This window comes from Ictidomys tridecemlineatus, chromosome 1 (genome assembly GCF_052094955.1).
Source record: "Ictidomys tridecemlineatus isolate mIctTri1 chromosome 1, mIctTri1.hap1, whole genome shotgun sequence".
NCBI lineage: Eukaryota > Metazoa > Chordata > Mammalia > Rodentia > Sciuridae > Ictidomys > Ictidomys tridecemlineatus.
The window spans coordinates 233,064,577-233,076,681 of record NC_135477.1 but is presented as its reverse complement, the minus strand read 5'-3'; the positions used below and the strand labels follow the sequence as shown (position 1 = coordinate 233,076,681).

The window sequence follows — 12,105 nt, the reverse complement described above, 5'->3', positions numbered from 1 at the left end:
ACAGTTGTCCAATAGAGAGAGAATTAATTTTGTCCATGGAATTGGAAATTTGGAAGCATTGGGTGATCCAGTTTTGATGCTCGACTGAATGTTAAAATAAAGTACCAGCAAGTTTCTTCATTTTTTAAAAATTCACTGTAGATTCCAGAGTATCAACCCAGCATGACACTCAATCTACAGGCGGTGCAGAAGGGACAAGAGGGACAAGATTCAGACAGAGACTGTACCAGTCACAAAAGCTTTGGTGGAAACAAGCCCCAGTGATCAATTCTGGCATTTCTTCAGTCAAAACTAGGATTCTTGGCCACCTTTGATTGCAAGAGAAGAAAGAGAGGAATTAGAGATTTGGGGGTGCACCTATTGCCACCTCTAGCGTTCCTTAGTCAGGAAGAAGGGGAGAATACAAATTAAGTGGACAAATAGCTGAGCTGGCCACAGATGTTCATCCCTGCCCTTTTCCTAGCATTCATCTCATCTATCTGTGTCCTTTCAGCATTTGTAATTGTTACTTTACACTTTTATTTAACCATTAAAAATATAACATTTTCCCTTTGCTTTAAATGAGAGGAAAAGGCAGCATCTCTTAATTTTTCTAGCAGTTTGTGGATTGAAGCTTCATCCCACAAGGCACAAAATAAATTTGATTTTAACCAATCCACTAATCTCTTTAAGGAGAATGTGTATGCTGCTTTGGGAATGGGTTCAGGATGAAAAATGGTTAAAAGGAAAAAATGTAATTTTATTTTCATCAACCAGAGGAAGAGAGCAAGTGTTATGATAATACCTTTGAAGACCGACACCACTAATGAATCCTGGTGCTACCAGTGAAGCTGAATGCTTATAGAATTGAAAAGCATAGATGTACTTTAGATCTGAATACAAAGTCAAACTATGAGAAAGAGAGAAAGAAGAGTTTTTAAAAAGGAGAGGAGGGGGTAGAGATACAGAATAGATGACAGAGATGAAAAAAATCAATGGAGGTATCAAAATAGAAATAAAAAAGATTGAGAGTGACTTCAATGGTGATTTAAAGAATGCCTAATTATACAACTAAAGTTCGAAAGAAGATATAAAAATTTACTTTTTTATAACAATAAGGTAGGAGCCAATAATAAAATGAATTAGGAAGACTAAGTAGTACAATTTAAATGAGGAATGAAGAGAAAAGTGTTCATTATTTTCGGAAAAATAGGCAAAGTAGTCTTTTCATATTATCTGAACCATTATGAGTTTTATAAAATCATGGATGATTTGAAAATTTTTTCCTAATAAGAACTAAATGTTTTATTTTTCTATTGCAAAAAAATGAAATAGTCTCTTTGATATCAAATGCATTTATTTCCAATTTCTTGATATAACCTAAAGGTAGATTTAAATTGGAAAAGAAACCAAAGCAACGGAAGTGAATTACTGGCAGTGATTATTGTCAATATACAAATCAGACAAAGGCATATTTATCCTTAGAACACATATCCAGTCTTCAAAGCAAATAAAATTCCAAGAGGCTCTGGTAACAATTGGTTCCTTCCAGACACGCTGTCACTCCATTCAGCTAAGATGGTAATTATTTACAATCACTGAAGTGTGTAGACTTCTAATGCAGAACTCACTGCGATGTAAATTAGAGTGACAATTATAAACATAGAACTTGAAGATCCAAGAGATTCAGAAGAAGCCCTAAGCCCAATTGCAGGGTAACAGGGTATTACTATAGGCTTCTTGTTCCTCTTGATGTGATAAATTTATTACTAAAAAGTGCTTCACGTTAATTCCCATATACTAATATCACTGATTTCACTTAAAATACAGTTACAGTTTGAGTATGTTTCCCTCTATCAATATATACTTTCAACTCTCTTTTACACACACACACACACACACACATACACACAGAGAAAGGCTAGAATTCATAAAAAAAGAAAAGAAGAAGAAAGCTTTATGCAATAATTCATTCAGAACTCAAAAAAAAAACTGTGTTAATCCAGAAATGGCATATAGTTTTCTTCTTCTTCCTCCTCCTCCTCCTCCTCTTCCTCCTCTTCCTCCTCCTCCTCTTCCTCCTCTTTCTCCTCTTCCTACTCCTCCTCCTCTTCTTCTTCCTCTTCTTCTTCTTTAAGACAGAATTTTTTTAAATATTTATTTTCTAGTTTTCCGCAGACAACATTTTATTGGTATGTGGTATGTGGTGCTGAGGATGGAACCCATTGCAGCATGCATGCCAGGCGAGGGCGTTACTGCTTGAGCCACATCCCCAGCCCCAAGTTTTATTTTTCAATATAAACATTCTGTGTAGAAGCATTCAAGTATCCTGCACAGACTGAAGTGCAAATTGGTACAGGAAGTCACAGGTTACTGGAGTCAGAAGTAAGAAGAGAGTATGCAAGATTGTATATGCCATATTAATCATTCTGTAGTCTCAAAGAGCTTGAGGAACCCACTGATTTTTTTTCCTAAACTTTACTGAATCATTTATTTAATTCTCCTACCCTTACATACATAACACAAATATTATTTATTCACCATTGAAGGATTTTAGATTTTTTTATGGCCAGAATTTGGTTGTAACACAAATGTCATTCATCCTTGGTTGTTATTTGCTGAAATATTGAAGGCAGATAAGAATCAATGAAGGAGAATCAAAGAGAAGACAATTGCAGTAGCCTTGTTAAGAAATGGTTGTGGTAAATCTAGGATGAGAGTACTAAGAGATCTAGAAGGCTCATAATGTTATAAAGAACATGAAGTCATCAGACTGTGGCAATAGTTATTCTTTGATGTCCACTGTGAAGGAGGTGCTCAAAATTAGTTCAGTTTGAGACCTGTACAGCTGCATTGGTGTTGACTTATTATTTGGAGCAGGATTGTTTCTTGAGATGTTGACTTTAAGGTACCTTTAGGACACCCAAGTAGGGATGTGGAATGTGAAATTAGATACATGAGTCAGAAGACATCTGAGACAGAGGTTTAAAATGGAGTCAGTTGAGAAGATGACATCACCTAAGCGGGATATATATGACAAAAGAAAACAGCTTAAAGATTCAGCTGTGAGAAGCCTCAGCATTAAATTATTTGGAAGCAGCGTGAGGACTTAAAATGGGGCTTTCTGAGGAACCATAGGAAAAAACAGAAGAGCTGGTCCAAGAGAAAAAAAAATTACAAAAAGTTTCAGATGATCATCCATCACCTATCAGAAGAGGCAGGGATGAATAAGGATGAAATGTGTTTATAATACTTAGAAAAATGAAGCATGGGTTGCCTTAGTGTGGAAAAGCCATTTTAAAGTAAGATATGGAGTAAGTCCCACTGATAACATCATGAGATTTAGCAGTGACATTTCCTAAGTAATGTTTTTATTGAGGGAAACAAGGAGAGAAATGAGAAAGGAATCTAAGAAAAGGATATATGTCAAGGTGATAAGGAGGTTTGTTTGTTGTTTGTTTGTTTGTTTGTTTACCAATAATGCAAGGGAGATTTCAAACTTAGAAATAGTGGTAAGAATGATCCTGAAAGAAGAAGCAGTAAAAAAAAATATCTGAGAAATAATTGATAATGCATCCTGTGAGAATGCTGAAAAGTCAGGATGTAGGTAGAATCCAAAGCAAAGGAAGGCTGGCGCACATCTGTAATCCCAGAGGCTTGGGTGGCTGAGGCAGGAGAATCATAAGTTCAAAGCCAGCCTCAGCAAAAGTGAGGCACTAAGGGACTCAGTGAGAACTTGTTTCTAAATAAAATACAAAATAGGGCTAGGGATGTGCCTCAGTGGTTGAGTACCTCTGAGTTCAGTCCCTAGTACTCCCAACCCCACCCCTCCCCAAAAAAGGAGGAACATTTACTTTCAGAGATCATCACCTGTGTAAACAGACCACACCAAACTAAAGATATAACAAAATAAAAATACAATGGTATCCAGCTTTATATTGTATTACAAATACTTCAGATTGTCTTAATCTAAGATCTAGTGAGTATATGAAATTTCTGTAATGTGTTAATTTTTGTAATTATCATATTTAATTCTGTATTTTAACTAGACCACATATAAATTAGCAATATGTAATAAGTTAAAACTTCTAATCTATCACATTATTTTATATGAAAATTACAAACTTTCACTTATGCACTTTATTGTAATATAAATACTAGCCACACATATGTTAGGGCACATAGCTTTTTAAAATATAACCCATATATTGAGTAAATTATTCACACAGTTCAGAAATCAAATTGACTTTCAGTTTTAAACAAATATTTTGTTTTTATTTACTCAGAACCGTTTTCTCATCTCTAAAATATATGATATATATTAAGCTATTTTTTTTAGGTAATGTAATATGAGTTTGTAATAATGTTCTTTATTACTTTTAGGAAAAATTAGAATAAATCCAGATACAGATTCTCTGAGTTCAAATATAACCCAGGTGCTAGCATGGCCCAGTGTGTCCTTGATTTCTGTCTCTATTAAGTAGAAGGCTGCCTCTCACTTTCCATAGGTATCATTTATAAAGCCTTCCATAGAAAAAAAAGGGGGGGGGGTTAACCAATGTGGATTTCTCTTTTATTTTACAATTTTGTGGATGGAAATCGAAGACCATGTGTAGGACACACAGGAACAACTGTATAGCTACCTCATTAGACATTCCTTTATGCAACATTCCTTCTCTGGCTTTCCTTCTCTTATTGGCATGTTATCTAACTTGCTGGATCCCTTATGTGCCCCTCCTTTCCAGCTTTGTTGCTCCAACTGTTTGTCCTCATTTACTTACCACAGAGTTAGGTCAGTAAAATTTTCACCTGGAGAAATTGTTCATGTCCTATGGGAAGCTTGAGGAAAACAAATGCATACAGTCAACATAATGAGAAAATACAGAGCATCATGCCCTTTGGGGGCCAGGAGCCCTGGATGGGTGAATAAGGGTGATGGGAAGTAAGTCATTGTCTATTTTAAGCAATTCTGTATCATTTGTCATGGTTTCATTAAATGACTTAGTTATAAAAATTCTCTTTGAGTTTTAACTATATCATATAAACATAAGCCCCATTGAAAGTAAATCCACTTTTTTGAAACCTAAGATATTGTTACTGAATTCCTAGCAGAACTTCCTGGATTTGAAACCTGCTTATACAACCTTGCATAAGTTGCTTAGCTTGTGACTTGGCATTCACTGATGTAGAATGAGGGTAACTACCTTACTCAGTTGTTAAAAGAGAATTCTTGGAAGGGCATAGTCAACACCAGTCAGGTGATACTACTAACCTTAGGAAAAGCATTGTTTTTCCATAGATAAAACATAATTAACACTAATAAAAATAACAATTCTCTCTTAATAATATCTTGTGTACCAGGCACACTATATTATGTATGCTATTTAGTCTCTCTCTCCCTCTGTCTCCCTCTCTTTCTCTCTTTTTCCCTCTTTCCTCACTTCCCCCATCTTTTCCCTAACAAAGAATTTAGACATACCTGATTGTAATTTCTTTGTTTGCAGTATTTAGGGTAGAAAACACACACTAGGTAAGTACTCTACCTCTGAGTTATGTCTCCAGCTCTGTAATTTGTTTAATGTTTTGATATTATAACATTCACTGAGTTAACTAAAGTAATATTTCTTATATCGTAAGCTTATATTACATGATCTAGAAATCAGATGAGACTTAGACTTCAACAGAAATATACACTAGAGTTGAAAGAAGGCTGTAGATTTTTATTACATTAAAATAGGTAATAGGTTATCATGTTATTGAATATTTTAAACCAGTCAAGTTTATTAAAATGAAGCCAAGTATTATTACGATGCCTGTCCTATAAGGTACAGGACTCATGTTAAGGGTAAGTAGTTTTATTTATGAAGAGTAATTATCTTTAAAGACTATAGATTATTTATATTATTCATAATACCCTATGACATCATAAAGGATGCTTAAATTTGTGAAAAACAATATGCATAAATATAAAATTGTAAACTCCAGAAATAATGATGGGTGGGATTATAGGTCAGAGTTCTTTGTCATAACCCATGGCTAAATCCTTTTCCTTCAAGACAGTGAGAACTAGTTGTCTCAGCTGTGAAATGAAAAGACTAACACATATTAGTCATTGGGAAAATTTTATGTGACATTTTGGTTGCTAACATGTAATGATTGAATGAAAATTATCTCAAGTTTTCATGACCCTCTGAGAAATATCAGTATGCTGTTACTTTTCTTATTTTGTGTTTTAACTAATTCTCATAGTTTAAACTTGCTATAATGTGTTATTTAGATCATCTCCAAATTTTTGTTATTGTTCATTTGAAATAAGCATAAATTTACATAGAACATTTTTCTTCTACATTTAGAATTTCTCCATGTCCGCAGAATATAAATCTGAACTTTATGTACAAACAATTTTAGGATTGTTAATTATGAATTTCCTGTCATTTGTTGATAGAAGGGATGCATAATTATTAAAATTTAGAGCAAAATCAAGTTATTGTAGTTGTTGTTTTCCCTGACCTTTTAAACAGTTTTAAAATACGTGTGTTCTCACTGTTGGGGAAGAGTGACTATCTTGTTATAATTATACAAATATTGGCAGCAATCAGGGTTGTTTTTCCTTCTTTGCCCAGCAAGCCACTTGCAATATATTAGCAAACACTTCCCAATGAAAAGACACAGAAAACTGTGCCAGAATCACATCTTTAGGGAATGAAACAGCTGACAACAAATTTCATCAAAACTTTTGTAAGGCTTAATACTAATTGGAAGCATTCAAGTAACCTATTTATATCCTGGCTTGGTGCCAGTGTTATACAAATGATACACAATGTAGATCAAGTGATTTTAGTTATTTTCCCCCTTTCTCACTGTTAATTTTTTTTTTTTACAAAGGGTAGGACAAATTATATCATATTTTGGACAGGGCTCCTTGTGAAGATGCTCATATCTGCTCTCTTTTTATTTCATGTGTCTCCTTGGTCTTGTCTTCCATTACTACAAAAGTACATTTCCCTGTTACCTTTGTCTACATGTTTTCTTCACATGACATTTTTCAAATAGCTGCACTCCATTTCATTACTCTGATCTTACCTTTCCTTCAATGAATCCTTGGTATCTTTTGCTTTCATTGCATAATATTCTGGTTTTCTGAGGTCCAAATCAGGTTCTTTCTAGGTGACAATGGCAAGACTTGGTTTAGCATTTCTCCTTTTTAATTTTTTTTTAAATTGAGTTGTAATATTTATACATATTTATGGGGTGCATTGAGTTATTTGATACATGTACACAATGTATAATAATCAAATCAGGATAATAAGTGCTCTCATCTCTTCATCAGTTTTACTTATGCTTTGGAATCTACTCTTGTAGTAATTTAAAGTAGAGTTTGTTTTTGCTCAATAACTACCCTACAGTGCCATATAAAAACAGAGTGAATTTGTCTCCAACTTATTTTATTTCTTTCTACCTCCACACCCTGCCATTTCCAGTCTCTAGTAAACAGTATTCTATTCTGTTCTCTACAAGACCTTCTTTTCAGCATCTCTTAAACATCTAAGCTTAACTATTTAAAAGAGAACATCTAATTTCATAAAGCAGGGAAATGAGGTATCTGGAAAGTTCTGAAGTGTGTTGGTCTAAGGAGCTGTGTGCTCACTGGAAACCCTCCACCTGTATTACCTACAACTTTCCACAACTCAAATTCCTTGATGCTTTTCAGGTTTGATTTATTTTTATTTTTTCCATAATTTGTACTCAGGATCAAACTAAACAAAATGAAACTCATGTGTAAAAACAAAAAGAAAGTATTAGGGCATACTCTCATTAATCATGAACTATTATTATTATTAGATATCATTTTATTTAAAATGTTTATGTCTTATTTGTGCATATAGATGCAATTTACTAACAACAGCAAATGGTTTAGTGCAAGTAGCCAGAGGAGACAGCACACCATTATAAGAATAAATATTGGAATATTGCTCTAGCCAGAGTCCTTTCACTACACTGCAACATCACCTAAATCTATATCTTGATTCCTTAACATGTAAATTGAGGAAAGGAACTACCTGGTTTCTAATAATTATTTAACGTTCTCAAAAACTATGCAAGGGGTACAATATGTAAATACATCTCAAATAATTTTCAGGCACAAACATTTACTATTGAATAGTTGACAATGAAATACTCATTTTTCTAAAACTTATTTTCTTAACACACAAAAATATGTTTATTTTGGAATTTTCTAAAAATTATACATTCAAATGGGAACACTAAATGCAATAACACCTGGTAAAATGTTTAAAGAAAACAAAGTGGACGACTTTAGAAGAGGGATAAACACTGATAATGAGGTTCTTGCATTTAATCCAGATCATGAAAAGACAAACAAGAGAAAAGCTAATTTCCTTCAGGATATTCACTTGGCTGCAGCTAATTCTTTGTTAGGAATTAGATTAAGGGGTGAAGGACTCTGGTTGTAGGTCTGAAATGATCATGTATCCTCATTGATTGTACCATCTCATTAGCTTTCTATTTGTACAAACAAGGTTTCTTTGCTTCATCTAATTGCACTTTACAAGTATCAGGTTCTACTGAGAAGATGAAATCCAAATCTAATACAAGATGTGCAGAGATGCAATTGCAAAGAATTTAGAATATTGCCTAATTCACACTCCTCAACTCCTTAATGCAAAGTGATGGAACTTCAGGCTCTTTGTTTTTGTTTGTTTTTCTATTGAGAAAAGCAAAGTACATTTAATCAATGAATTTTAAATGGCTATTACTACATCAATATCAATTTTTATTTTTAAGAAACCAGTGCAAATAATTGATGTAATTTAAAACTCCAATTTTATAATATTAAAATGATAACATTCTATTCAAATTAATGAAAAAATAGTTGCAAATTATGTTTACAAATCAAAGCAATTAATAAAACAATGATATAACATAGAAAGCAGTATTGAGGACTCCCCTGGTTTAGACCTAGAGTATCCCCCAAGAACTCATGGATTGAAGGCTTACCTCCAATGCAGCAACGTTCAAGAGTAGTGATTTGGAGAAGTGATAAGGTCATGGGGGCTCTGACTTCATCAATGGATTAATCTCCTGTGATATTTATAGATAAATATATTATTATTGAGAGGTGTTGAAAACTGTAGGAATCAGAGCCTGGTTGGACAGAGTGGGTCCTTGGATGCTTTCCCTTGTGGACCATATCTTGTCCCTGGTTCTTTCCTCACCTTCTGCTCTCTAGTCTTTATGTTCCACTGTGACCTCTCCACCATGATGCTCTGCCCTACCATAGGCCTGTAACAATGGAGCCAGCCAACTATGGACTGAAAGCTCTGAAACAATAAACCAAAATAAATCTTTCCACCTTTCAGTTGTGTTTCTCAGGTGTCCATCACAGCAAAAAAAAACTAAGAGAGAGAAAAAAAATTAGCTGTCGCCTTGTTAGATTTTTTTCTAGTATTTAACATGATTTTACCAATGCAAATATTATCTTAGAATTTCTAGTATCTTGATAGATGGAGCCAAGAAAAAAATAGGTCCATGTATATTTTAGCTAATATGTGAATTTCTATCAGACTGGTGTGAGAGAATTAAAGTAATAATTACTGCCATTCAGGTATCAATCTGAAACCAGATTGAAGTTTTAATGTAGTGAGGAGTATGGATTCTTGTCCTATTATTATCCTGTTCTATAATTTAACTGCCAATGCATAATAATGATTGTGTCTATGCCAAACTTTTTACTTTCAGAGTAACCCTGAAATACATGAATTTTCCACAATACATTTTGAGTGTGTTTTTGGTTGGAAGACTATGTGTGTTTGCATATAAATATGAGCTAACTTTGCTCATCCAGTTTAGGTGTCAGTTTTTGTAAAATGATTTTCAAAGATCTGTATACCTTTTAATTCTTTTAAGAAATTTATCAACTATTTCAATTACACTAGTCCCACCACACCCATGGATTTATTTCCTTCAGTTTTTATAACTTGTAGTCAACTTTGACCCCATAATATTAAATGGAAAATTCCATAAATAAATAAAAACATATATTTTTAGTAGCTTTTATTACCACATATAACTGATCTACCTTATTATTCTTGTCTTTAATCTCTTACTGGGCCTAATTTATCAATTACTATATACAAATATAGAGAGAATATATAGTTCTGTATATGTGAAAATTTGTATTTAGAGTTCAATAATATCTGCAACTTCAATCTTCAGGGAATATCTTAGAATATATACCCTTCAAATAAGATGAACCCAGTTAACTCCAGTGCAATTTTCTCTTTGCATTTCCATTGAATTAGATCTTGGCCAGCAATAAATGCCTATAAAGAACATTATTGAGAACTGGAGATTATTGCCTCAGTGGTAGAGCACTTGCCTTGCAAGTGTGAGGCACTGGGTTCAATCCTAGCACCACATAAAAATAAATAAAGGCATTGAGTCCGTATACAACTAAAATAAATAAATTAAAAAGAACATTATAAAATTTCAATATTGATTATGACTTTATAATCTTATAGTTCCTGATTTTTGTAATTTCATGGCATTTATGTAGAATAACAGTTGTATTTTGAAAAAATTCACTGACATATGTAAGGATAAAAGTGGTATCTTCAACCTAAATTTTTGTAGTTCTAAAAATTGTGGGTTATGTCTAGAAGGCACTTGTATGTATGCCTGCAGATATAAGGAATGGTGGATGTATATAAAAACAAATATACAGATAACTTTGGTGCTGGTAAGCACATGACAGAAAAGAATGCAGTGAAGCAAACTGCACAGCATATTAGCATTTGGTAAAAATGCCCCATGTGATAAAGTGTGTACCTTTTTTGTTACATTCAAACAATGTTTGATACTTTTAAAATTATGAAAAATCACATATACTTGTGCATAATATACACTTTTTTATGCTGGTTCAGCAATTCGGATAATACATACAAAGAGTTACCAAAAACAACTAGAACTCTGTCCCAAGTTTTAAATTAATTTTATTAACACCAGACAGCCTTCATATTATAGTGGAATTCTCTAATTTGCTAAGTGTTGTTCATAAAACACTGTAAGTCAGGTATTTTATCTCTTAATCACATGTACTAACAAGTTTCAAGGTGTAGGAAATTTCTGTAAGCTAATAAACAACAGCAGATTTGAAAGAAATCACAGTTTCTAAATTCTGTGTTTTTCTTTTTTTTCTGTTTTCCCATGTGTGAAAGTATCAACTTCCTCTTCACAAAGTACAATTAAAATCCAGCTGAGACTTGTTCCATTCTACATACAGAAAACAAATCTATTTCACAACACAAAGTACATTAAACAGATTTAGATCTTTGATTAAGCACATCATGTCATTTTTTATTCTTGCTGATGTTTTAATTCCAGGCCATAATGCTAAAATTGCCCCACTGGATACTAAACAGATAGATAAATACACTTACTACCCCAGTTGATGATTTTATTTATATAAATAATTATGAAGTGTTGAACTCCAAAAAAAAAAAAATGAGATATATCACTAGCACAAGACTTTGCTTTGGAGAAAATAATTACATGATGGAAGACAATTTTCTCCTGTGAACTGTACCTAATTTATGGAGAAATGCAGTTCTCACTTTTGCTACATTGCAAGAATTTTTGGTTTATCTCTCTGACTCATTCAGCACATTTCAACAGAACAAGGAAGGAGTTTTATTAAAGGGCTGGGCAATAAAGATTAAATAGAACTCTTGAGACATGATGATATTTTTCCTTATGTGGGAGGATGCCTTCTTTTTTAGAGATTATGACCAACTGGGATTACCCCATTTGCTGCCTTTGCATTACTGCAAAGACAAATATAAACCAAAATGAAAGATTTTTAAGTATTGTTTCATTCTTTTCCAGAATAAGGACACATTTTTATTGTCCTATAGCTGATTTTTTTACCATGCTATCTATTAGCCAGATTATACATTCTACTGAATTTAAATAGACACAAAATATATCAGCTTTCTACCTGCATACTACAGAGAAGCTTATGCACCATTTGACAATGAAATTGAGGCTAAAATGATGTTAGCAGAATTTGGATAGGCTGTTTGCTATGTCAGTGGTTCAAAACACCTG

The 12,105-nt window shown here is 33.2% G+C and overlaps 1 protein-coding gene across 4 annotated transcripts in view; it reads left to right on the top strand.

The window, feature by feature from the left end:
- Cdh12 (cadherin 12) overlaps positions 1-12,105 on the top strand; it is a 939,290-nt gene that overhangs the window by 176,460 nt on the left and 750,725 nt on the right. The gene's annotated exons all lie outside the window — the stretch shown is intronic.